The 24,858-nt window shown below is 40.1% G+C and overlaps 2 protein-coding genes across 30 annotated transcripts in view; both read right to left on the reverse strand.

Annotated features, from left to right (window-relative positions):
* ABCC9 (ATP binding cassette subfamily C member 9) overlaps positions 1 to 6,815 on the reverse strand; it is a 71,225-nt gene extending 64,410 nt beyond the window's left edge. For 4 of the 13 annotated variants that reach the window (XM_041397107.1, XM_041397111.1, XM_041397100.1 and 1 more), the window contains exons 1-3: positions 6,669 to 6,815; positions 5,284 to 5,327; positions 8 to 75 (exon numbers count right to left, since the gene is read on the reverse strand). The gene's annotated coding sequence lies outside the window, so the exon portion shown is untranslated. The remainder of the gene's footprint in view (positions 1 to 7; positions 76 to 5,283; positions 5,328 to 6,668) is intronic. The other 9 variants (XM_041397113.1, XM_041397110.1, XM_041397112.1 and 6 more) reach the window with 4 other exon arrangements.
* Positions 1 to 24,858, reverse strand: part of PPFIBP1 (PPFIA binding protein 1) — a 656,824-nt gene that overhangs the window by 439,339 nt on the left and 192,627 nt on the right. The window lies entirely within an intron of this gene.

The following is a 24,858-nucleotide window of genomic DNA, read 5'->3' on the forward strand; positions in this document are numbered from 1 at the left end:
TACTCACTGTGAGGCAAAAGCTGAGGGTCAACCAACTCAAACTTCAGTAACCACCATCTGCTAACAGTCCATGTGCTGTAACACAATTTGTTGGAGATTTTGGCCCATTCTCTATCATTAATAGAGCAATATGACCACTATCATTTTATAATTTTATTTTTATACCAAAATAGATTCATAAATGCATAAGGCTAGTAACAAAAAATAAACATTCTGTTAATGCAGGATCTGTCTGAATATATCAAGGAGTTATTAGCAAAACAAGGAACTTTAAAAAAAACTACACAGAGGTTGTTTGGGTTTAATTTGTGAAAGCTTGACATGTCTTCTTTAAGGGAAACATAATGATAATGATAATCTCTTGAAAATCAGAAGTGCTGTTTCCTCATTTTTACCGAAGGTCAGAAGTCCAAGGGAGTTTTGCTAGGAATTTTCCTCCCTTTCCCACAAGGATGACTCTCTTCTGAGGCAGCATAAGATGCTGTTGTGGTCTAGTGGCTGGAGTGGTACTGAAAGGCAGGAGAATTCCGGGTTCAGATGAGCACTGAATCATTGACTCCTTGTGTAGCTTTTGGCTTCTAGTCAAAAATCAGTCTGGGAGAAAGGATGAAAACCACATCCAAGGGAAGCTAAGGGAACTGTTGGTTTTTTCCCATTTTTCTGGAAGGGGAATAGAATAGAAGCAGCAAATGTTCGAGTGAAGGACTATTAACCGCAGGGAGAGTGTTTTCTCCTAGCTAGAGACCACCATCAGTTTGCAGAGGTTTCCTATCACACCTCAAACAATAGTCACTAAAAGCTCTTGTGCAAGATGCATCTTTGAAGAATCACATCTGAATCTTCACAAGAATCTATGCTGGGACTAGTTTTGTGATGGAGCATCACAAACAGTATAGTATGGAGTATCCAGTAAAATTCTAAAACCAATTGTCTTTTGCACATTGCCAGGGCTGAGAAAAGAACCTGGTCCTAATAATTAACACTGATATCTAGAGACAGTGCCCATCATACTGGTGATCTTTTTCAAGAGAGGGTAAGGGCAGTCTATTCACAATTCTTTTGTTCATTTGAAAAAAAGAGAAGTAGAATTCAATTGCCTTCTCTTAAAAAGAGAGATAAAATCAAGCCTAGGTTGATTAGTTTGTAAAAATTCCCAGAAAATAAAAAAAATTACATGGCAAATGAAATGAGATAGGGTAGTTGATACTAAATTCCTAAGATTTTTTGATCAGAAAACCTCATCATGAATCAGTTTGTCCAGTGACCATGTTCATTAAACTTCCATAGGCTTAAAATCTATCAAAATATTCTGATCAGTGTTGTGATGCTATGCTGCCCCAATGCAGCTTCGGCCTCATAAAATGCCAAATCATAAAATGTACAACTTCCCTGTTTAGCAGCATTCAGCTTAGGACACATATCCAGTACAGTTTGGCACTGATAGGGAATTGAGGAGATAAGAACTGTGGCAGCATTAATAGTCCAGTGATCCTTCCTTCCTCCCTTCCCTCCTTTCTTCCACCCATTTTTCCATTTCCACTGTGCTGGGAATGAGCTGTGGCTGGAAGTGGAGGAGTCATATTCTGCATCTGTTGGCACGTCCCAGATTTCATAACACCTGCTGCTGGCAGTTCTCTGGATCTTCAAGAATGATGTATGAAAACACCCTGCACTACCTTAGAGCTCTGAGAAATTATATCATCTCCAGTGCGCCTTGTGGGTAGAGAGGAACAACTCCATCCTTCCCTTCCCATCCATTTCTGATTCAGAAGGCAGATCCCACACACCCTCCACAGTTTTGTGACTCAAACTGCTGGACCTTGCTCTGTTTTTTGGAAAACTTAGATACAGAGGAGACTGTGGAGGTGGAGACATGCACAGAACCATCATCCCCTGGAATAAAGCATGTAATGTAGTTCCTGCCTCTTGGCTCAAGTTTCCTAGATAAGGGAAATATACTGGATGAAGTTTTGCTGATATCAAAGGGAGGATGCTTTGCATTTACAGTCAATGCCCTTTGGTTTGAAGCTGAAATTAGCCATTGCTTTCTGCAGCATCAGGGCATGCCTCCAGAAGCTCATTTTCATTATCCTCAAAGTTTAACAAGCTGTGCTCTTCTACAAAGAAGGACAGAAAGAGGCAGAAGAACAAATCCTTATTTCTTCAGACAGTGCAGGGTATTTTTCAACAATGCTTTTGCAGCTCCACTAAAAATAACAGGAGTTGGACCATGACAAGTTTTCATATGCAATCTCTCATCCAAGAAAACAGTGCAGCCTTCAGTCTTTTTCAAATAAAAAATTCATAATATAATGGCAAAATTTCTTGTGCCCACACTCAGATCCCATGCTTGGAAAGTTCAGTGTAGCTACAGAAGGACACATTTTTATGGCTGCAAACAGAGTAAGCTTCAGACTAATTAAAGAGTCAAAGTTGCACTTTTAAACAGCATTTCAGTATTGCACATTAAAGAGATCTTTAATAATTCCAAGAATTTTAAACAGTTTTAAAAGGCATCAGCTGCACTGACTTTTAATGAGTCCTAGTTTTGAAAGCTTTCACTCAAAAAACTGAGCCTGGAAATTAAGACAGTTTGAAGATCTTGATTGCAGTTACCCAGTGAAAGAGTGAAAAGGCACCATTCCCTTCTTTCTGTACAATCATAAGATTTTATGAAATGAAATGAAAATGTGAAAATTAAGAAAAATAAATTAAAAACAAAAAAACAAACCACAAAATAAATCCAAAACATGAAGAAATGAGAAATTGCAGTAGTGCTTGGTGTTATAACTCATTGAAAACTGCAGCAGGAAAGGAAGACGGAACACTTCTATGACTGACCACTGAAAAAATTTGGTTTCCTGAATAAAAATTAAACTATTAAACTATTCTTCACTTGGCTTTTACTCTACTAGTAAGCAAATGCTGGGCTTCAGTTAGAACGACATCTGTAGAGAGGGAAAAAGAGGTGTCTTGCTCATGTGAGGAAGTGCTGTTTGTTTCTCGGCACGCTGAGCTTTGTGCAAGTACATAACTAAATACACTGAATACTTATTCTGTATTTCCCAACAAAAAAATGACAGAATGCAAATCATACAGAACAGCAAAACCTGTAATGCTGAAGGTCTTTGAATTAGACCTGAGCAAATCAGAATACAGAGCTCACCCAAGTTTTCCCACCCTGTGGTCAAAGGTGATTTTCTCCTTCCCGAAGATGAGGAGGCAGACTTTTTAGGCTGCGGTAAGTATATGGGGAAAGATCAAAGAGGTAAAACTCATCTGCAGAGCCACAGGAGAAATTTGAAGGGATTTCTGTTGTAACAGGGATGGAAGAGTTTAAAGCCTTTAATGCTCCAACTCAATGCATTCCAGAGCAGCAGCTGCCCTCCTACACCTGCCAGGACCCTTCCTTGGGAACACTGGAAACAGCACCATCTGGAAGGGTACACAGGTGAATTAAACAGCAAAGCCAGGTGGGTTTATCACCCTCTGCAGTCTGCCTGCATTGCTGTGGGCCCACAGTCCAGCAGAGAGCCACACAAACATAGTTCAGTCTCACAATTAACAGTCTTAATCACTGTGGTGCTGTTCCCAAGATAAGAAGCCCTGTTCACATCAAGCTCAACATCAGATCTGAACTGCTGCAGCTGCCCTACTTCAGTTCCCAAGCTGGGTCATGCAGGACTGTCTCAAGGACATAACACTGGAGAAATGTCCATCAGCCTCTTAGCAAAACTTTATCTGTGGGTCCAAAAGGAAGGGAGAGGCACTGGAAAACAAAGGTCTCTTCTCATATGCATTGACCTTTTCTCTAAGCTCATGCACAGGTTGGAATCTTTGGAGCTGAAAGCTTCTCTACAGGAAGATGGCTTTGACTGGCCAACAGCAATGTCTGAACAAAATGGGAGCAGTCTAACTACCACATTGAAAAAAGAAATCATGTAACCTAAAAGTGAATATTCTGGAGAAAACAGATGAAGGGGTAGAAAGTTATTTTGAAATTTGTTGGTCATCTGCAGTTATGAACCACTACTTCTCATCAGGTAGTAGCAGCCATTCAAAACAACTGTTGAGGGGCTCATAAACTAATTTAAAAAGACAATGTTATTGTCATTGTCATTGCAAAAAATATTCATAGTCATTGCAAAAAAAACGGCTTTCCCAGAGAAAGTTTCACTTGCTGTTGAATACAGTAGACCAACAAGTTATGCTGGGGTAATTGCAGCAATGTGGGTACATCACAATTTGCTTCACTCCAAATTATAGCAGGAATGTTACAGTTTATAATAATGTTGCCAAGCATTCTGGATTTAATCTATCATTTCAGACATGTAAATGTAGTAATGGGACTAAGATCATCTGATAACAAGCATGTGCCTTCTGAGGACACCAGCTGCATTCAGCAACCCAGCAGGAGTGCCAAGTGCCAGGTAATTTTTTGTTTTAACACTTGTAGGCTGGAAGGCCTTTGTCTTTCTAGGTTACTGTCAAATTACTCACTTTAACTTCTGTCTTTATGAACTCTACAACTCATCAGATATTCTCAGAGGTGGTTTTTCCTTCTCCCTTTGAGAATGACCTGTGCTGAATAGTCAGTATGAGCTAAAGCCATCAGCCAAACTTCACCGAGGAGGAGAATGGAAAGAACAATCAGGAGGATGGGCCCATGTTCATACCAGTGGAAGGCAAGTTTCAGCTCTCCTTTACATCATTTGGGAATTTGCTTCTCTGTTGGTTTACTTTAATGAGAATGTGAACTATCTGAACAGCAGTTCACCCTTCAATGAAATAGGTAAAAAATCCCTCACGTCCTTTAAGCATTTAAATTTTTATGCTAGGATCCCCATTACTGGCAACTTAAGACCTCCTGGTTTTAGGCTAAGGTGGACAGACACAGTCATAAGAGAATAAACAGAAAACAGAACAAATGTGATTAATGAACAAATATTCACTGTGAAGAAGAGAGAAGTTTTGGGAAGAAAGAAAATAGGTCAAAGTCGTAAACAAGGAAATGACAACATTGAACTCTAAACACTCACAAATCTCATTTTAACAAGCATAAATGGGGATTCTCAGGGCACTAAGCCAGTTCATGAGATATATTTTCCATAAGCAATTCTGAAGAAGACAGTGGAAAAATGATAATCTAAATTTCCATTAAAATTACAAGAACATCCTCACCAAGTACAAAACTATAAGAATGCTAATTAAAGACATTTTAACTACCTTAAGGGTCTTTTAAAGTGGACTTAAAAATCTTCATATTCAAGAGTTTCATCTTACCTGAATTATCACTCTGATCGTCATGCTCTGCAAGGTACTTATAACTACAAAAAAAAAGTATAAGTACACTCCTCAGGTGGAGCTTGTTTGGGGGAATAAGAATATTTTGAAAACATTTATTGAAGTAGTTCTCTTGTCCATACTTAAAAAAAATATATAAATTGATAGTTGCACTTCCTAGTTAAAATATATCTGTTTACAGAGCATACTTGTCTCTCAGTTCAGATCAAATTTCATGTTGGTCTTAGATATAACGTGCATTATATGCTCATATATACATATAAACATGTATGTACATACATATGTGTATGAATATAGGTGCAGGGTGAAGAAAATACTCAGAGTTTTACAAAAGTACTTAGTTCTTGTATTCTACAAAAAGTTAAATTTGTCTTTCTTTCTAGAATTTCCCATAGTAAATTTTAACTATGGACAAATGGTTAATTTATAGCTTTCAATGGAAGGCCTAACTCCGAAGTTTTTCACAGATTTTAGGTTAGTGCTCTGAATCTTTTTCCTTTCTATGTTGAACCCTTCTAGTTTGGTCTTCTTACCTTCCTAAAAGCACTCTAACCCAACCCATGTGATCTATAGTCTTGCAAAGAGTGCTGCTGAGGTAACAGCAGAAAGCACTGTCCCTTTAAAATCTACTTTATCAAAAATGACCCAATACAAAATACAATTTTCTTTTTATTCCTTATTTAAGCTGTGACCACCTAAGCTCCACAGACCCCTCTCCCTTGCTAAGCACTGTCCCAGTTCCCCTGGGCCTCAGGATGATGAATTACCTCTGGTGCTTGTCAGCATTCGCAAAGCTAACTGCCGTGTGCCACAGCCTGATCCAAACGGTGCTGAAGTCAATGCAAAGAATCTCATTGACTTCGGGAGCCTTCTGGATCAGGCTCCAAACACAGGCAAAATCACAACGGCAGTGGTGCTAAACAGGCTATTGGCACTGCAAAGCATTTCACACAAACATCTGCAGTGGTCTCACACACCTAAATGCATCGCTTTTTTTTTCTTTCTTTCTTTTTTGGAAAGCTTCTCCACACAATGCGATCCCCAACACCAGCGTGCTACGCTGCCTGCTGTAAAACCATCGACTTCACATTGCCAAGACAGGGCAGTTTAAAAAAAGAAACATAACCCTGTGAACAGCAGCAAAGAAAACATCAGCAGGAGGGGAAGGTAAAGGCTGAGAACGCCTGGGAATGGAAAAGGAAAAAGAGATAGGAGTTGTAATCCCAGGAAAGAACGAGGAGCAGCCCTGTCCCACAGATATAAAGGGAAGGAGGAAGAGGAGGTGGTTAGTGGGAGATAATGGGGGGAGGGTCATCGCATGCCCCGTTTGGTTGCTGAATGTTAGATCAAACACTGCAGCTTACCTTTGTAAACACAACCCCAAAATACCAACCCAAAGTGTCACTCGGTTGTGCTATGTGATCAATATCATCCCGATGGCAGGATTTTCCTCCACTTAGTGAAGCCGCTCCAAGCCCTGGAGTGGATTATTTTTAGGCTGGTGATGGGAAGATCAGCTGCTGCCTCCTATCGAGTTTCCAAAGTGCACAAACTCTTCTTGCCTTTCTCACTCGCTGAAGGGGGCAGGAAACTGGGAAGAGATAGGCAAGCAAAAAGCACCAATTTTTTCCCTCCTGAAGTTACAGTCCCCTGGGATTTCTTCTACTTGCTTTTATTTTCATTTCTCCCTCTATGGAGCAGTAAGATTCCAAGAAGCTGCATTGCAGTACATGGACTATTGGCAGATGGCTATTCTGAAGTAATTGATTTAGACAAGGTAGTCTAACTTTTGGCAAGCTTGTAGAGATTCAGTTTTTTTATTTCTATGTAATTAATCTTGGATAATTTGAATTTAACAACATAATTTTGCATGTCTTCCACCATATTAAGCAGAAAAGTCTGCTCAGATATTTTACTTTACTCAGTTACCTAAGTCCCTCCAGCTCTTCTGCTTAAAATACAGACCAAATCTCACTTTTTGATCACACAGGTCTGCTTCTTGTGAAATGGCTTTTTAAATACTTGAAATAAAATTCCAAACTAATTCAATGCTCATACCAGGAATACAGTTTTGAGCACAATAGCCCTTATTTACATGGGATAACATTTTTTTAGTTGCAAAATCCATGATATATGTTTACTTAGAGGTAAAGAAGTCCCAAGAGAGCCCACATGTGGTCAGTTGGTTTGTTTGCTCATTTTCTCACAGGGCAATCAAACAAAGACGAACCAAGGTTTGGATTTTTCCATTGTGACAGTTTCACTAGAGCCTTACAATTTGAGGCCATAAATTGCAAAGATCTGGGACTTGTGCAGCACCAAACATGTGGCAGGTGGTTTTTGAGTACAGCTGTTGGAATCACAGAATAGCCTGAGCTGGAAGGGAGACACAAGGACCACCCAGACCAATTCCTGTTGTGTCAGTCAGTACTGAAGCTGGAGGCCCTTGGGACAGGATTCTGCTTAGACCTCGCAGAATCCAGGGATTGCATCTAGATCATTAGAGAGCAAATGGTTTCCAAGGGACTGAGGTCAAAGATGTTTCCATGTTTCCATGGATGGCATTACAGAGAATGCTAAGCTGAGAATGGACTTGGATGGCTGAGGCCAAACAGTGCAGGATTTATCAAAACCTTGGCAAACCCAGGCTGCTCCTTTTTCTCTGATGTTTCAAACCTGACTGTTGTAGGGATAAGAAATCAGAAACCTCAGAGCTAATTAGTACATTTTGTTAGCTCCCATTGATTTGAAATACCAACACAGCTTTACACTTCAATAGACCTCAACAGTTCTCCAACGCACTTTAAAATCTTTTACTTGAGTTTACTTTTTTTCCCCTTTATTTTGTCCCTTTTCATTTATGAAGTGCTTTAGAAAAAAGATTATGGATTGAAAGTCTCTGAGTTCTGCTATATATCTATGTTTATTAAAGAAGATTTTTTTAAAAATAAAAAAGTTTTAACCCATCTAATCATAGCATTGTCATGTAATAGCATTGAAATAGCATTGTCATGTAATAGCATTGTCATGTAATATTTTTGAATATACATTTAATTTCTGACAGAAGTGAGTAATATTTATGGTCACAATTTTCTTCACCAAAATATGAATATTTAGTTCACTGTTATTCAGTTCTGTCTTTTCTACAAAATTGTTTAAACAGGAAGGAAAAAAATAAGGCAGAATAAACATGGAATCAGCCAGCATGTTTCATTTTGCTGTTTCTAAACGGGATGCTTTCATTTCTCTACATGACAAGCTAAAGTGTCTTGAAATGCATTTTTAAAGGATTAAGAAAAATTAAAAGCTCTGAAATGTCAGAACAGTCAGCCCTGATCTGACATTTTGTATCAGGGCTTTTCGATTTGTCAGGGGGAAGGAGGGTGGAAGGAGAGGGAAAAAATGGCAATTACAGGAATTCAAAGTGTTTTGTGGAATGTTTGGACGTTTAAATGTATGGAAACAACCACAGGCGAAACCTCAGGTACCCCCACGCCCAGGACGTCACCGGTTTTCCCAGTCAGCCTCCAGAAGACGAAATCTGGTACCGACATCTCGCCAAGCCGAGGGTGATTCAGCTGCAGAGGTGCCAGCAGTGCGGGCCGAACCGGGCATGGCACCGCCAGCACCGGCACTGCCGCCCTGCGGGGGCGGAAGGAGGCATTGCGGAGGCGGGGGGGGGAATGTAGGGAGGATGCGGGGAAGGATGCAGGGAGAGATGCGGGGAAGGATGCAGGGAGGAATGCGAAGAAGGATGCACCACCCTCTTGGGCTCCCGGGGCCGCTACCGGGGCACTCGCTGGCGGCGGGAATCCCTGCGCGGGCTGGTGGCCCCGCGGCCCCGGAGCGGGGGGAGTGCCTGACCATGGCGGATGGGCAGCTTAAAGGCAGAAGCTGCTTCACCTGGTGGCTTTGGGGAGGGAGAGGCAGAATGCAAAATATTCTAAGTAGATCTTAACAAAACCGCTGAGTTTTGGCTTCTTCGTTCTGTTCCATGGCCCGGGCGGCACTGATTTCCACACCCTGGTGGGCTTCTATCAGCTTGGCCAGCTGAACCCAAAAGAACCAAAATGGTGGAGGAATAACATGTGTGGGGAAAGGTTTTCATAAATTAGGACTCACCAATGTGAGGAACGTTACCCAACAGGCACTGCAGTGTGGATTTATTTGCAACAGGTCCTGGCTGAGCACTCTCCACCTGAATTGTCTTGGTTTATTTAACTCACTAACCAGGAAAGAAAGGTGGCTGCACTCTGGACCCTGCTCACACAACAAGCTGTTCTGGTTTCAGCTGCCAGCAGCTCTCTCTGCCATTTCCCATATTGTGGGCCAATCCATAGGTGCCCTTCTACAGCATTTATGGCAGTCAAAGCCCTGGACCATAATGAGTTTCCACTTATTAGCCAGACTCAGGGAGATGCCTGCAGGCTCCTTGTCTTTTCCATTTCTTAGGTGAAGAGCTGAAATCACCATCCTTGCATCCACTAAAGTGGCTGTTTTGGAGAAAACCTCTCATTGTGGTGAACTGGATAAATTCCTTGACTGATTTGAAACCAATTTACATAATTTATACCAGGGCATTATGCTAATAAAAAATTCAGAGTCGATTATCTAAGTTATGGAATATCTTGCCTCTAAATTTGTCACAGTGACAGAATCCCCACAGTGCTGTCAGAACTCGTGCCACCATATAAAAAGATCAGACTGACACAGCTTTCAAGATTAACTTTACTTACAGTTACAACCCTACTTAAAAAAAAAAGCTTGCTGTTTTCTTGGTTTTTATTTTAATTACACATTGCTCATTTTATCGAAAGAAAAATTAATGGATCTAACAAGACAATTGTAATGAAGTAGCAAAGACTTAATTTATTATTTATTTTTTTTAATGTCATAGAAAATTCAGCCTGTTATTTGGATAAATTCTCTGTCTGTTTAAAATATTTATTGTTATTAAGGGGACAGGAGGAGAGGCAGTAGAAGCTTAGTATTATTTGAAATATTTTCCACAGCTTTTTTTAAAAGTTATCATTCCTGGTTTCTATGGGGAAAAGTGTTGTGGAAAATATATACAGCAAAATTTCAACAGAGCAATCTAAGTAGTGAACAACTCTATATGGAGAAAGATGAGAAAATCTCAGACCTCAGAGTTCATCTCTATAAAAGGTGTAGAAAGCCACAGGCCTTGAACATGGATTTACAAAGCTTCTGACCTTTGAGGGACAACGGCTCCATGGTGGAGGCAGAGGCACCAAATACAATGCTACCATTTCTTGGGATCTCCTCTGGTCAAGGTGACCCCGAGGAGTGTTAAAAAGTCTCTTTTCCCCAACCCAGCTGTCGAAGAAGAAATCAGAAGTCTTCGGCTGTCGTTCTCATGGTTGTTTATTATTTCTTATCTAAAACATTTTTTGTCTGGCCTGCCGAGGTCTGTTCTGCAGGTCAGTCTGAGGCATACCCTGCCCACCCCCGGGCTGGTGTTGTCCTTTATACTATAAACTACGTATTCGATATTTACAGTCATGTTCCAATACCTATCACCTATGTTAGACAGTGACTTTCTACTCTACAGCAATCCCAAACTGCTACCGTCACCAAGAAGATGGAGGCTAGGAAGAAGAAGGGAGAAGAACAGAACAACGCCCAAATCCCTCCATCTTGTCTCCTAGACCCCCATAGTAAAATTCTTCAAAATTCCACCTTTCACCCTGTAACAACTACTGTTATGCTACTTAAAATTTGTGACTTGTAATTCTTCATATAAAGTTGGTAATTTGCTCCATGGGTTGAGATCGAATTCCCAGGTGTCTTTGGCTTCCTGCCAGGGTCTCCGAGCCCCTGCCAGGATTTTGAGCCATCCAGGGCATCCATTTACAGTCATGTTCCAATACCTATCACCTATGTTAGACAGTGACTTTCTACTCTACAGCAATCCCAAACTGCTACCGTCACCAAGAAGATGGAGGCTAGGAAGAAGAAGGAAGAAGAACAGAACAACGCCCAAATCCCTTCATCTTGTCTCCTAGACCCCCATAGTATAATTCTTCAAAATTCCACCTTTCACCCTGTAACAACTACTGTTATGCTACTTAAAATTTGTGACTTGTAATTCTTCATATAAAGTTGGTAATTTGCTCCATGGGTTGAGATCGAATTCCCAGGTGTCTTTGGCTTCCTGCCAGGGTCTCCGAGCCCCTGCCAGGATTTTGAGCCATCCAGGGCATCCAGAGGGATGTCCTGGGTTCTGACAACCATTTGCCTTGGTAGCTCTTGATCTTGGCAAAAGTTAGACCATGCACACAACACAAATTTTCAAATCTCCAGGTGTACTTGTTATGTTTGACAAAGGCTGTTTTACTAAAAAAAAAAACCACAACAAACCACCAACACAGGCAACCAAACACATGTGATTTGCATTACACTGGTTTTTTTCCTTAAAAACACACAAAGTCTGAGACCTATTCCTTTCATATTGAAGGGCTTTTCAAGGCTGTCAAAGATAATGCAAGATCTCCACATCCTCTGAGAGTAAAGGAGTTACATCATAAATATCATAAAGCAAACCTTATGTACTACAATATAGATTCTACCAAACCCATAGACCCACTTGTACTATAAATTACAATGATATTGTAGATTTTACATGTATGTCTGTGTGTGAGGAACTGGGGAAAAGGGGATTATTTTTATTTTTAAATAATCACAGAATCATTCAGGTTGGAAAATACCTTCAGGGTCATCAGGTCCAACCTGTGACCAATCCCTACCTTGTCACCCAGCCCAGAGCACTGAGTGCCAACCACATCCAGCTGTTCCTTGGACACCTCCAGGGATGGGGACTCCCTCCTCTGGGCTATATTGGATTTGAGGCTGACACTGAACAATCCAGACCATTCTTTTGCATTGCCCAGAAAATCTTCATTATTTCTAACCCAGCAAATCCACCAGTCAGACTTTAAACCCTCTGCAACCAAATCAGAACTAACATGGGCTCAGGCTCATTTTCTCCCACTGAACTCACCAAGGCACCTACATTGTTCAGTCCCATTTAAAAATGCTGGCTTTTAGACACGTAATAGTCAGAAATAATTTTAGGTGTTTAATTTCACAGTGGATGCCTGAAAGGGGCATTAGATACTAAACACAGAACTCACCTCGCGGAGGATTAAATGGCAGATTCTTGATTGCTTATGTGTCTGCCTGCTACTAGACTCTTTATATAGCATTTAGAGAGAAAAATACATTTTCAGATGATTATTCTTTTCATTCTAAACCAGATATAGAAGACAGTGGGAACTAATTCCACCCTGGATAAGACTATCTCATCCCCTGGAGAAAGACAGTGTCTATACAGTTAAAGTTTTGAAAACTTTACCTGTATCTTTCTGGTTTTTTCTTCTTTTGAGGTATGGAAATAAATTTACAGCCTGATATATTTTCGCATGTATATTTTAAAAGGGCAATAACCACGACAAGTGCCTGGTAGAGGCCATCCCTACCATTTTTACTACACCTGGTAGAACCCACACAGAATGTCTCCCACATGCCTTTCCATCTCTCATTGTAATTCCAGAAGTTTTCCTACTTGAGACCTGCCACATTCTATGCTGGGAAAAATGTATAGCATAAGGAAAAACAAATCATCAGAACTATTATAAATCTCTTTGATAGTAAAAGATGAAATTCATTTGCCTATACTAACCCTGAAATCTGACATCTGTTGCATGCAAAATGTAGTCTGCTCTTTTTTCCTGTTATTTGTTCCATATAGAATACATTCTTTTAAAATCCACTACCTTAAGGGGATGTATTTAATCTTCAAGAAGATTCATATCTTTTTTTGCAGGCAAGATATGTAGTGCAGTACCTTGCTTTCAGAGAAACATTCAACCATAAAGGGTCCCACATCTGCCTTTTATCTAAATCCTCATCCTCTAGTCTCTGAAGCTGCATATCTGTAAGCTGGAAACTTCTTAACAAATCTCTGTTCAGACTTCTGGGAACAGAAAAGAACTTCTGTTCAAATTCATTTCCATAAAAAGGACAAACCCCAAATACATTTAAAATCATTGTGATCACACTGTATGTTGTATTTCAGTTAATGACTGGTCATCCAGGTAATTCAACTGCTGCAGATTAAGTTCAGGATTAAGTTGAGGATTTAGTACATTCTGTCCTGTCCTTTGTATTATTTGCTACCCCTGTATTTAGCACAAATACTGATGTCCTGGATCTCAGATATTTTCTCGTTCTCTTCTACCTGATGTCATCTGCTACCCTTGCTGGAAATCAGGGAATGGTAATGTAAATCTAAAGTCCATTTTATAGTGCACAGAACTTTATTAAATCTCACTTTACATGGATTGAAATTGGGAATAAAAATTAATCAAAATATTGAGATTAAGTTAAAATTACTCCTTTACAGTAGGACGTGTCAATGGCCCAGCAGTGGAAGACAGTGTCTTAGCAGAAAACAAATTTGAAAACAAATTAAAATTTCCTAAATTATCCAGCTATCAGCATACTGCAGAAACTTTATGTCACAAGGAATGTTGCAGCCACAGATTCACCCAAAACACTTTCTGAAGCTCCCGGGTAAGGTATATCTGAGATACTTGTGTAATACTTCATCACAGGCCTGTGACACCAGTCTGACAGCATGGTCAAAGGGTTCATATAAGTAAATTAAAAATGGGATGAATTCTTACAATACAAATGGTTCAGGTCCAAGACAGCCACAATACCATATGGTACAGAAATTCAACAGCCTTTGTGGTGAAAACAGTAGTTCCTGGGGAACAGTAATAGCAAAACACCTCCCTGAAGTGCACAACGATTCCAGGCAAACTCTTGGCAGACAGCGTAAGATTTATTAATGTGACTTCAGGGACATTTACATCAAATTTGCTGTAATAAAGCAAAAGGTCTGAGAAATGTAAAAGGGAATTAAACAGACTTTCATAATTGTTCACTCTCTGTTTTACATCTTGTCCCTGTAGCAGTGAAGAGCAGCACCATCTCATTTCAAGTGGCCCAATGGGTTCTTTTTCATTTTTGCATAAGAAATGTTGGCCCACTGAGGCAATCTGGACACCATCAAAATAATAATATGACCAAAACCACCCTAGCCAAATCTTCACTTTGTGAATTGGTATGTAAATGGACTGCACTCAGCTATTCTGATTAATTGATTCTTCGCTGCTCCCAGTTATCTCAGGAAGCACCAGCAGGTCTATGTGCAATGCTGTGTGTAACATGTTAAGCATTCTCACTCTAGCAGCAATTAAAAATGAACCCCATCTGTACAATCCAGACCCAAATCTGGTCTGTAGATGCATCATCGAGCAGTTGCTTCAAATTACAGAGTTTTATTTGCAATGTGACTGATCTTGTGAGCCAGCTTACAGCAACTGACTGCAAGATGGGGCTGAGGGATGTCTGAGAGAAGTTGCATTTAAATTTGAACCATAAGGCAACAGCCACTACTGGTAAGAATCATAGACATATGACATGTTGTGCCTGAACAGATTAAATTATACCTTCAGGAGGTCTAACTCCCATTTCCCTCTTCAGAAAAGTCTAGATGGAAATATGAGTTCATATGTCCAATACTCATTCTATACATTATAGGGTGTCCTGAGCAGCTGATGTGCGTGTGAACTCTTTTATTTAGACTAAAGCACCACAACAAACTCACTTTATCTGTTGCTATGGCAATGCTATGTTGTTGGAAAAAAGTAGCTAATGCTATTGTAATTCATGTAATTCCACAGAACTGAGAAAGAAACTGAGAAAAAGTGAGGGGAAAAGAAAGGAGAGACAGGATGTCTCTGAGAATATTTGTGTCTTTCAGGGAAAATACAGCTGCACATCCTTCTTACCTTCATTGAGCAGATCCCTTGTAGGTAGCTTCATCTGAACTGGATATTTGGCTAAATCACTACTCAGTCCATGTGGCTGGTGTTTAATTAAACTGGTTCAATGCTAGTTGATAGGAAAACCACAACTAGCAGAATTGGTTGGAATTTTATTTTGAAAAGTTTTTTGTTATTCTGTCTTACTCATTAAAAAAAAGAAATAAATATTTATGTTATGTATTTACTTTTTACTTACAAAAATACATTAATTTTTCTTATTTCCACTTTTTTCTCCCTCTTTTATTTCTTCCCTCCTTTTAGAAGCAAAACACAGAGGAAGAAACTGGAAAATCTTATTTTTCTGATATTTTTAGGATCCATAGTACCTTGTATTTGTAGAGACGACAATTATAATAACATTGTGGAAACTCTTATGTGTGACAAGTTTATCTTTCTTTTTCCTATGGCATTTCTTTCAGCATTTTCAAAATGCAAAATCCGAGGCTCCATATTTTGAAAGTTTTCTTTCTTAAGAAGCAGTGTTAACAGTGTTCCTACTGAGGCTGGGAGGAGATGCAGATTCCTGAACTCCTAAGGAAACTTCCAGAGCTAAAAAGAGAGATATTAATTGAAGTAATAGAAGATGGGGAATATATGGAGCGATGCAGTTATTCAATGTATTAAACATTTTATTATGTTTGGGAAACCCAATAAAGTGGGATCCTGATAAATAAACTGAAATGCTATTTTCCAGTAGATAATTTACCACAGTTTCTGGACACAATTTGAACAGTAAAAACCAAGATTCTTGTTTAGAAAGTTTTCTCTCCTACAAAAATGCATTTCAGCTTTCACCAAGAAAATTTCCAAGGGTGGAATAGTTCTTATCAAACCATTATGTGTTTCGATATCAGGTATCACCAGTAAAAGTGCCACTACAATTTTGAAACAACCTTCTTTTCACCCTCAGTTTGAAGCATTCAACTCTGGTACCTGAACAAGATGTACTAGTATCCAGGCATCTTTCCTCTACATATGGAGCTGTGAGAAGAGTGACAGAAGAGTGACACAGGAGGAAGTTCCTCCTCCCTACTACAAACTCTTGTTTTCAGACCAACAGGTGTCATTCCCCCTGAGCTCTAAGAAACACATCAATAAAGACAGAATGTTACTGGTTGGAGCTTGTGGAAAACTTTATATGGGGAAATGGGAACACACACAGGAGGCAAATCAGCCTGGAATTTAACCAGGAGACAAAAATAATTGATGGAATCTTGTGTGCTTGCACTCAGTGTGGTTGTGGTCAGTGCCACTAGGAGCTCTGGCTCCAGAACAGCATCCCCTTGAAGCTACCTGCACTTTCTGCCTCAGTATAACTAAGCCAGCCTAAGAAAAATATTTCCATGTCAAAGATACATACTTTAGGTAGTTTGCACAGTTGATGAGGGTTAAAGGAGATGTAATATATTTCAAACACTCTAACAGGTAAGAGATCTAATTGGCACCATTCACAGCACAGTTCTTTGCAAGTGCTGTGCTGTCAATAGTTACTAAAGTTTTCCAGGAGTCCTTTCCTTAGAGACAAGGCAGAGGTGTGATGTCTGATTGTGGTTTAGAGTATGATTTGAGGTTACATAGTAGTACAAATTGAGATTTGAGTCCCCCATTACCAAAATTTCTTGGACTGGTTTCATTTTGAAAAAATGACCAAAAAAACTTGCAAAGGCAAGGATAAGGGTATCATAATAGGAAAGATGATAAAATGACTAGATTTGCCTGTCTCTAAAATGTAGAGCTTTCTGTGTCCCACTCTTTTGCAAGAAGTAGCAAGGAAAAAGTCCAGGGTACGTGAGTTACTCAATGTCATCTTAGTTACTTCTTGACCCAAATGGTCACCTCAGCCCTGTTTCCCCTCAGGAGGCACTTCAATCAAAATTGCATGACTGAAGCTGGTCACCACAAATCAGAATGAAATCAGTCAAAATTGCATGACTGAAACTCCTTAAAACCAAAACCAACTATAAAATTCTTTTATAGTGAATGTTCAGTATCTTCATTAAAATAATAATCCAATTACTTATTCCACAATCAGCACAGTACTACTTTTGGGTAGGGTTAATTTAATGAAAAATAAGAATTTATCACAGATGCCCTATGTCCTCTACATAGGGCATATTCAATTACTTGCTTTCCCAGCAGCAATTACCAGTGAAATGGGGTGCCTGGATAGTCCAAAATGAGCATTTGCTGGCTGCTGACTGGGACTGTGAGAAAACCATCTTCCAAAACTTTCTGTGGTAGTGACACAGGAAGATTGTATATGCAGACCCGAGTACTGCACTCTGCAATGCTCTCAGCAGCTGCCTTGAGGCAAGTGAGCCTAAGGAAATGTGACACAAAATATATGAGAAGACAGCCAGGCCCAGGGGAGACAGAGCTCCGGGAACTCTGTGGCTCTACTGCCCATTGTGCACGCCATGGGGGAATGGGAAATGCATTTCCCAACAGCCTGAATTACAAAGGTGGGATCAGGAGCTCCTGATCTCTGCCTGATCTTTCGCAAAGCCTTCTGCAATTCACATGCTCATAGAGAAATTATGAAGAGGATTATTTATCCAGCCCTGCAAATTCCTGCTCGGCCTGCACTCGTGATTCCATCCTGGACCTGCTCTGTGTGTCCCAGCCAGCCATGAGCCCGCACACAGGAGCTGGCCCAAACAACAACTCTTCACTTCTTTGTTTCCCATCCAGCTTGAGGCCTAGGCACAGGGAGGATGTTTACTTTGAAAGGAAGAGGAGTAACATGCATGCACAAAGGAGTCATCTCACTTAAAGGGAAACCACCACTGCTCTAGACCTGTAAGAATAGGAATTCCAACTCAACATAGCCATAAAAGAAGCAAAAAATATAGTAATTAGAAACTGCAAGCTGTGATAGCATAAAGACAACAGCAGAAGCCATTCCTTGTGCAACAGCCTTAGATAACTGCCTGGAAATCTGTATACAGTAACATAGTGATTTTGCTGAGTTCACCGTGGACACATTTTAACATCACTGTTATAGTAAGAAGGGTAATTCATTGCATCTCTGATGATGATTCTCTCAGTTGATTATTACTTGTTGCTGTGCCACATGGTGTTCATGCTGCTCTAATAATGGCAATAGATAGTACTGGTCCCACCAGCTGCCAAAATGACATGTAAACACTCCTTTGGATTGCTAATTTTGAGTTGCTCAGGGTTACACCAGGCTGTGTTACAGCAGCAGTTTCAGAAGGCATAGCAGACTATAAGATGTGTGAATCTATAATTAAACCTACTGCTTTACACAGAGAGAGATATAAACTGCTCTTGACTAAGCCAAAATAAAGCTCTGTCAGGCAAAAAGGAGGCACTATATACATATTCCTGTGCTTCGAGTGAAAGAATTTGTTAATATGTAAAATAAACATGCATTTCACAAATAGTTTTGACATATATTTTGGGGAAACTGCTGCAGCACATTGAGGATGTTTATGCTCTCAGCCAGTTTAATGACCCAGTGCACAGATAAAATGAGTAAGCTGGCTGCTAAAGTGGCAGAGATTTCTTACAAAAAATATATTAGGAGTATTATGAACACGGGATGAATGGAAATACATGTATGTGACAGCAGCAGATGAGAAAGTAGAACAAGGGGTAAAAGAATAGCCTGTACTGGTAATGAAGAATACCATTCCCTTGACACTGTTCTTAGAACATTGTTCTCAGCAGTAAAATTGTGTCATGTCATATTTAGGGCAAGCCCAAAAGGCTTGCACTGAAGCTTACAGCACAAGATGCTCCAACATCCTCACAATAGGATGGCAACAAGGCTGCAGCCTTTTGCTCCCCCATTGGCCTGTTAGAAAAACAGATAAATTTCAAGTAAACAAGTTAAAATTGACAAAATCAGCAACTTTTCAAAGGTTTATGGAGGCTGAAGTAAGAAAGAACCCTAAGCAACAGACTGCCTTATAACAAACACTGACTCCTAAAGGTTTTCAAAGATCCATCAAAACCCCAATTGCTGTCAATCAGGAATAACACCAGAGAAATGAAGAGCACACAACAGACAGTGTCCTTTGCTATCTGCGTTGCACACAAGTGATCCTTGCTGGGGAGACAAACATGGGGGCTTGCAGCTGTGATGTGGGACTGTGAGTGAGTGAAACATTTGAGGGACTGTTAGAGCATAAGATCAACTTACACAGAGATTTCATAATTAGGTAAAAAGTTCTCTTTCTCTAAATCTAAGATTTTGTTACATTGAATTTTCCTCTTTTTTTAATATTTCCGTCTCCCTTGATGTCTTCACCTTTAGCATTTCTAACAGCTGGCCTGAATATGCCATGATCTAACTCATGCTTGTACCTTGTCCAAAACAAGCCATTGACATGACAAGGATTTTTTTTTTTTCAGAAATCTTTTACTTGTAAATATCAGTTCCCCTCTCAGTTTCTACTTAAAGAGCTCCACTTCCCCCACTAGTTCTTCACAGTTTCATTATAAGAAGGAAAACCAGGCAGGATTTTTGGTCTTTTTCTTTACTAGCTGCTAAACAAATTCTTTACCAGAATTTTTTGGGCTTGATTTAGAATACCACAGGCTGGTCGATAGAGAAAATATATAAGAACAATAGGCTACAAAAAAATCATTTGCTCATGCATGGGAAAGATATTTACTTTTTTTTTAAAAAAAAAAAAAGAAAAACACCCACAAAATGCTGAACCATGAAATTCCCCAACACAGTAAGAAGATACATACAAATTGGAAGAAAAAGAGTGAAAAGCCATGAACTATCGAAAGAAAATATCATTCCTGTATTATGACCCTTAAGTAGGATGGAATTTTTGAGGATTTTAGGGAGGATCAAGATTAAATCGCACTGCTAAATAATTTTTTTAAAAAAAACAATCACAGTAACAAAGATATTTGCAAGTCTGAATTCAGGGGAAAACTTTTTCTGCTTATAGATCTGGCTAAAAGCTTAACCATGTCCATGCAATTAGGACAAACTAACCTGGCATATGAAAAAGCTGAGTATTTGGGGATACCTAGCACTAGGTATCTTTAACTAGTGAGTTAAAACTGGTAAAACTGCTGATGTCCTCTCTCTGAGGGTAAACCAAAACTAAGTTGCTTTCAAGTGTTCTCTACGGGTACTTTCTGAAGGATATTTGAATTGTAAACTTTGACTGTACAAAGAACCTGAGGTATTCAGGCTTCCAGCTCACTGCTCATTTGGATGCCTGGATTTATGCAGTCATAGTATCAAAAATGATGTGTACATGTAAATGTCTGCAATATTGACTTGGTTTGCCAAGGTGTCTGGATCCTTTTACAGTAAAAGTAAATCAATGTTGTTACTGCAAAAAATTGATAATTTTTGCAGTATTTTATATCCAGACAGGTAATGTCTACACTACCTGTCAAATAGTATTGGTAATAATAATACTAAGAATAAGAATACTTCATAAGTTTGAAATCACTCTTTAATATTCATATTTCAATTCTGATTTCTTCTGTGTCCATGAGATTGCCAAAAGGAACACAGTCCATCCAGCAGGCACTGAATTAAACACCGTGCATTTCAATCTGCTGCAGCAAAGTAGTTTGCTCCAATTAATTTCTGAAGAAAGTCCAAGAACTACACCAGTTCAAGCATAAACTCTGAGCAATCCTATTCCTTCCTGCCTGCTTTTCAGAAATTTCCAACCCTTAAACAGTTTCTTGACCTTTTTTATAAACATGGTAACATTTATTCACCTAACTCTCATGTGTGGACAAGCTGTGTCAGCCCAAGAATTGCACGAAGCTTCCAATAAGAGGAATGGGTAATTTCATAGATTTTATCAGGCCCATTCCCTGTTTCTCTTACACTGGTTTGACTTCAGAACTGCAGGGATTTCACCACAGCTATCTATGGTTCAGGAAAGAAGATCTGGAATTCTGAACCTTCTGTTGCTGCAGAGAGGCCTAGAAAGAGCATATCCCAGTTCACCCAGAAAGTGCAAGCCAGAACTTCGCACTACATGCTTCCATTGAGCCTTCCTTACCTGTTTCCATAGCATTCATTAAATTAGGTATGTCCTAGGAAAAGACACAACCCTGCAGCTGGGCCCACCTGCACTGCTGCTTATGGAGCCTGAATTAGACTGCATGCACACCAAATTAAATCTCAGACCCAGCTGGGCAAACAGCAGTTTGGCCATTGTTTTTTTAATGAATTTGGCTTTGGCCCATACTCCACAAGGCTGCAGTGTGAGCTTCAGAGAACCACTGTGACATGCTTTTCCTGTCTTTTCACAATACAAGGTGTGGATGTCAGAAAGGGCAGAGCAGATCTCGAGACTGGCAATTTGGAAGGGCAGGGCTAATCCCATGCCAGGCAGTTCAGAGGGTGTTGGTGTGAAAGCAGACCCCAGCCATCATTACTGAGAGGTTTCTTGTCCAGCCTGCCTGATACACATTAATAGCAGCTCCAGCTGCAGAAAATTTCCCTAATTAATCAGCTAAGTTCCATGACATGCTCCCTGATAGGTTACAACCTCTAAGCATTAACAGCTCAGTACACACCTACTGAACACCTCTGAGTTTGTCCATTTGCTCTTACACATGGACATGAACAAATGGACTTCTCTGTTCAGAAAAACAATAATCCGATAGTTTATAGAAATTGAGTGGTGGCCAGAAAGGAAACTCACAAATTTTACTATTCCCAATGGAGTCATATGGCATGGAACATATTTTTTAAATAGCTTTATTCCCACTAATTTTACTTCTATACCAGCATTTCCTTGAAATGATCCAGATTGGCTCTTCTTGTTCAGGGACAACTGAGAATGACAGGATGGGGATATTAGTGAGGGGAACGGAACATGTGCAGTTCCAAGACCTTGTCCACACCATGGGATGTGGGAATGAGTGCTGCACTAGCTGGTGGTGATGGAGGAGCTGAAACTCCTTCCTCCACACTGGAAAACCTGTTCCTGCACGCCACTTTCATTATGCCCTAAACCAGGGTACATGTCTCAAAGATGTAGAAAGCATTATATTCTTTGTTCTGCTCACCACTTGTCTATTATTAGAATAGCAAATGTACTTTTCTCCCTGAGTGCTGTGACCCACGCAGTCCCTCCAGGAGCAAGATGTCAGTACCAACACAGAGAATGGAGCTGGGATGTATTTACACTGAGTAATAATGTATGCTCAGAGCTGAGTTTCATCCTTGAATGCTGGAGCAGGAGGCTGACGAACCCTCTGAACCAGGCAAAGTTACTGAGACCAGAAAGCATAAAATGTTCCCTGGGTTAAAAACAGGGAGAAAGGAAGGGCCTGGGGACTATCCCCTCTGTCTGTTCTGGCAAATATTGCCACACAGCAACAGTTTAGGTAGCTGGAGACTCAATTCAGGAATGCACTCTTGATCTTGATCTAAAATATTCATATAGATGCATTAGAACCATTAGTCAAACACTTGATCCTGGAAAAAAAAAAAAAAGCTGGAATAAATAATCAAGACATTTTGGTGAGCACATAAAATAAATTAATAGTCAATAAAAATTTACAGAGAATGAGTCAAATCAGTATAACTTCAATCTACAAACCCAGACCTGTGGCTACAAGGAGATGGAGTAGATGCCCTCTATCATAAGCTCAGTGAAACCCACAATAGCTTTCACATAAATAAACTACAGGACTGTGGTTTTCACAAAATGATTTAAATGTGGGGACAGGCTGGTTGCTGTAGGAATGACTGCAGGAAACTTCCTTGGGGCACACACAGCCAGAGGCAAAGGCAGAGGGTTGGAAGTCTCTGGCTGTGCCCCAGCTTTTACAGAAACAAACCATAGGTCAAAGCAAGACAGTGGATGAATTATGTCAATGTTGCGCAAGGGAAGGTAAATTATTGAGGTGTACAAATGAGGAATGTGAATCAGTAATCCTTCTGCTTCACTCCCTTGCAATATTCTGTTTAATTCTGAGCACTACATTATAAGCAGCCCAGAGAACAACAGTGATGATGGGAAGTCTGGAAGATCTTAACCAGAAGAGTGAACCCATGGGTCTGATCCTGAAAAGTCCAAGCTGAGACAGGGCGTGTTTTCAAATAGGCACATGCCTGCTGAATCTAATCTCCAGATGTGTTTTGGATAAGACAGGAATGAATGGACTCATATTACAGAAAAAATATTTAGCAAAGATTAGGAAAATCTTTGCTATCATACAAATCTCTCTGGGCAGGTTATCCAGTTAACATCACTGATAGTCTTTACGACTGGGTTACATACATGTCTATGGACAGAAGTATTTAGGAAGCTTGTTTGAAGACTGTTGCAGCCCTGTGAGTGAAAGATTTGTTTTTTATATGAAGAGCAAAAAAAAAATTCATCAGTTTTAATTATTCACAGACCTGCAAAAATATTCCTACTAGCTGAACTCCATCTAGTATGGCATCTAAGATATGTGCCAGATGCCCTAATGTAATTTATTTTCTCTGTAAATGAAAAGTTGAACCCAGACTCACACCCTGCTTAGGATATTGCTAGTCTGTGGGAAGAGAACTGAACTGTATTATGCAGCTGAAGTATTATTATTGATAAATCATAACATTTTCACAATGTAGTGAACCAAATTACAGGTGGTTTTAATTTCCTCATGGTCAAGAATGGGCTGTCCACCCAGGTGGTGGGGTCAAGAAACCACTGGATATGGTGCTTAGTGTCATGGTCTCGTTGATGTGGTGGTGTTCAGTCAAATTTGGACTCAATAATCCTGGAGGGTTTTTCCAGCTTGGTCTGTTTTGGGCACAGAAAACCCTAACAGAAGCGTAGAGCTAAATGTGTGTGAGTTTGAATGTGGCAAAGGTATAAAATCCTAATGTTAAAAAAAATTAATTAAAAATAAGTGCATGGAAAGTGACCTGAAGGAATCACACTCCTCAGAACCTTACAGCTACAAATCTCATCTTATTAAAAAATAATGAGCCCTGAAAGGTGCTGCCTTGATCTGCAAAGTAGAAGAGCAAGCTGCTGGCACCTGAGAAGGCACTCTGCTGGGCCTCTTGGAACACTTCAGAAAGAACAAACAAGCCCCCAGTATGAATATTCTTCTTAAATGCTTGCCTACTGATAAGTGTAATGGGAATGTTTAGTTTGGCAGTGATAGATAAGGTCCTTCTGCTCCACAACACATCTTGAATAACCAGAGGACATCAGTCACCCACTTGTGTTATGTTTTCGCCATGGACCGACACAGGACTGAGATCATGAGTCTGCAGGAGTGACTTTGTGACTTCTTCAACAGCCTCCACTTACCACTTTCTAAACTATATTAAACCCCAAATTCCCCTGAAGCCTTATGTCAGCAGTGGATTACCTTATTTTGGCCATTCGGTTTCTATAAGACAGTTGGAATAGCAATTCCGTGTGTTATCATGCTTTAATCCATTTTTAGGAAGTGGAAAAGAAAAGCAAGGAGCGCTTTCCAGCTGCCCTTCCCACCACGAGGCTCCGTGTGGCTGCTCTGCCCGCTGCCAGGGCTGCTCAACAGGGAAGGAAATGAGGCTGGAGAAACCCTTAGAATTTGGAGACGGAAAAAAAGCCCGGAACTGCCGCGGTGCCAGGGCTCAGCTCCCGGCGGCTGGGGCTCCACCGAGCTCCCTTACAGCCATGTC

The sequence above is a fragment of the Onychostruthus taczanowskii genome, unplaced genomic scaffold (assembly GCF_017590055.1).
Source record: "Onychostruthus taczanowskii isolate IOZ18803 unplaced genomic scaffold, ASM1759005v1 scaffold136, whole genome shotgun sequence".
NCBI lineage: Eukaryota > Metazoa > Chordata > Aves > Passeriformes > Passeridae > Onychostruthus > Onychostruthus taczanowskii.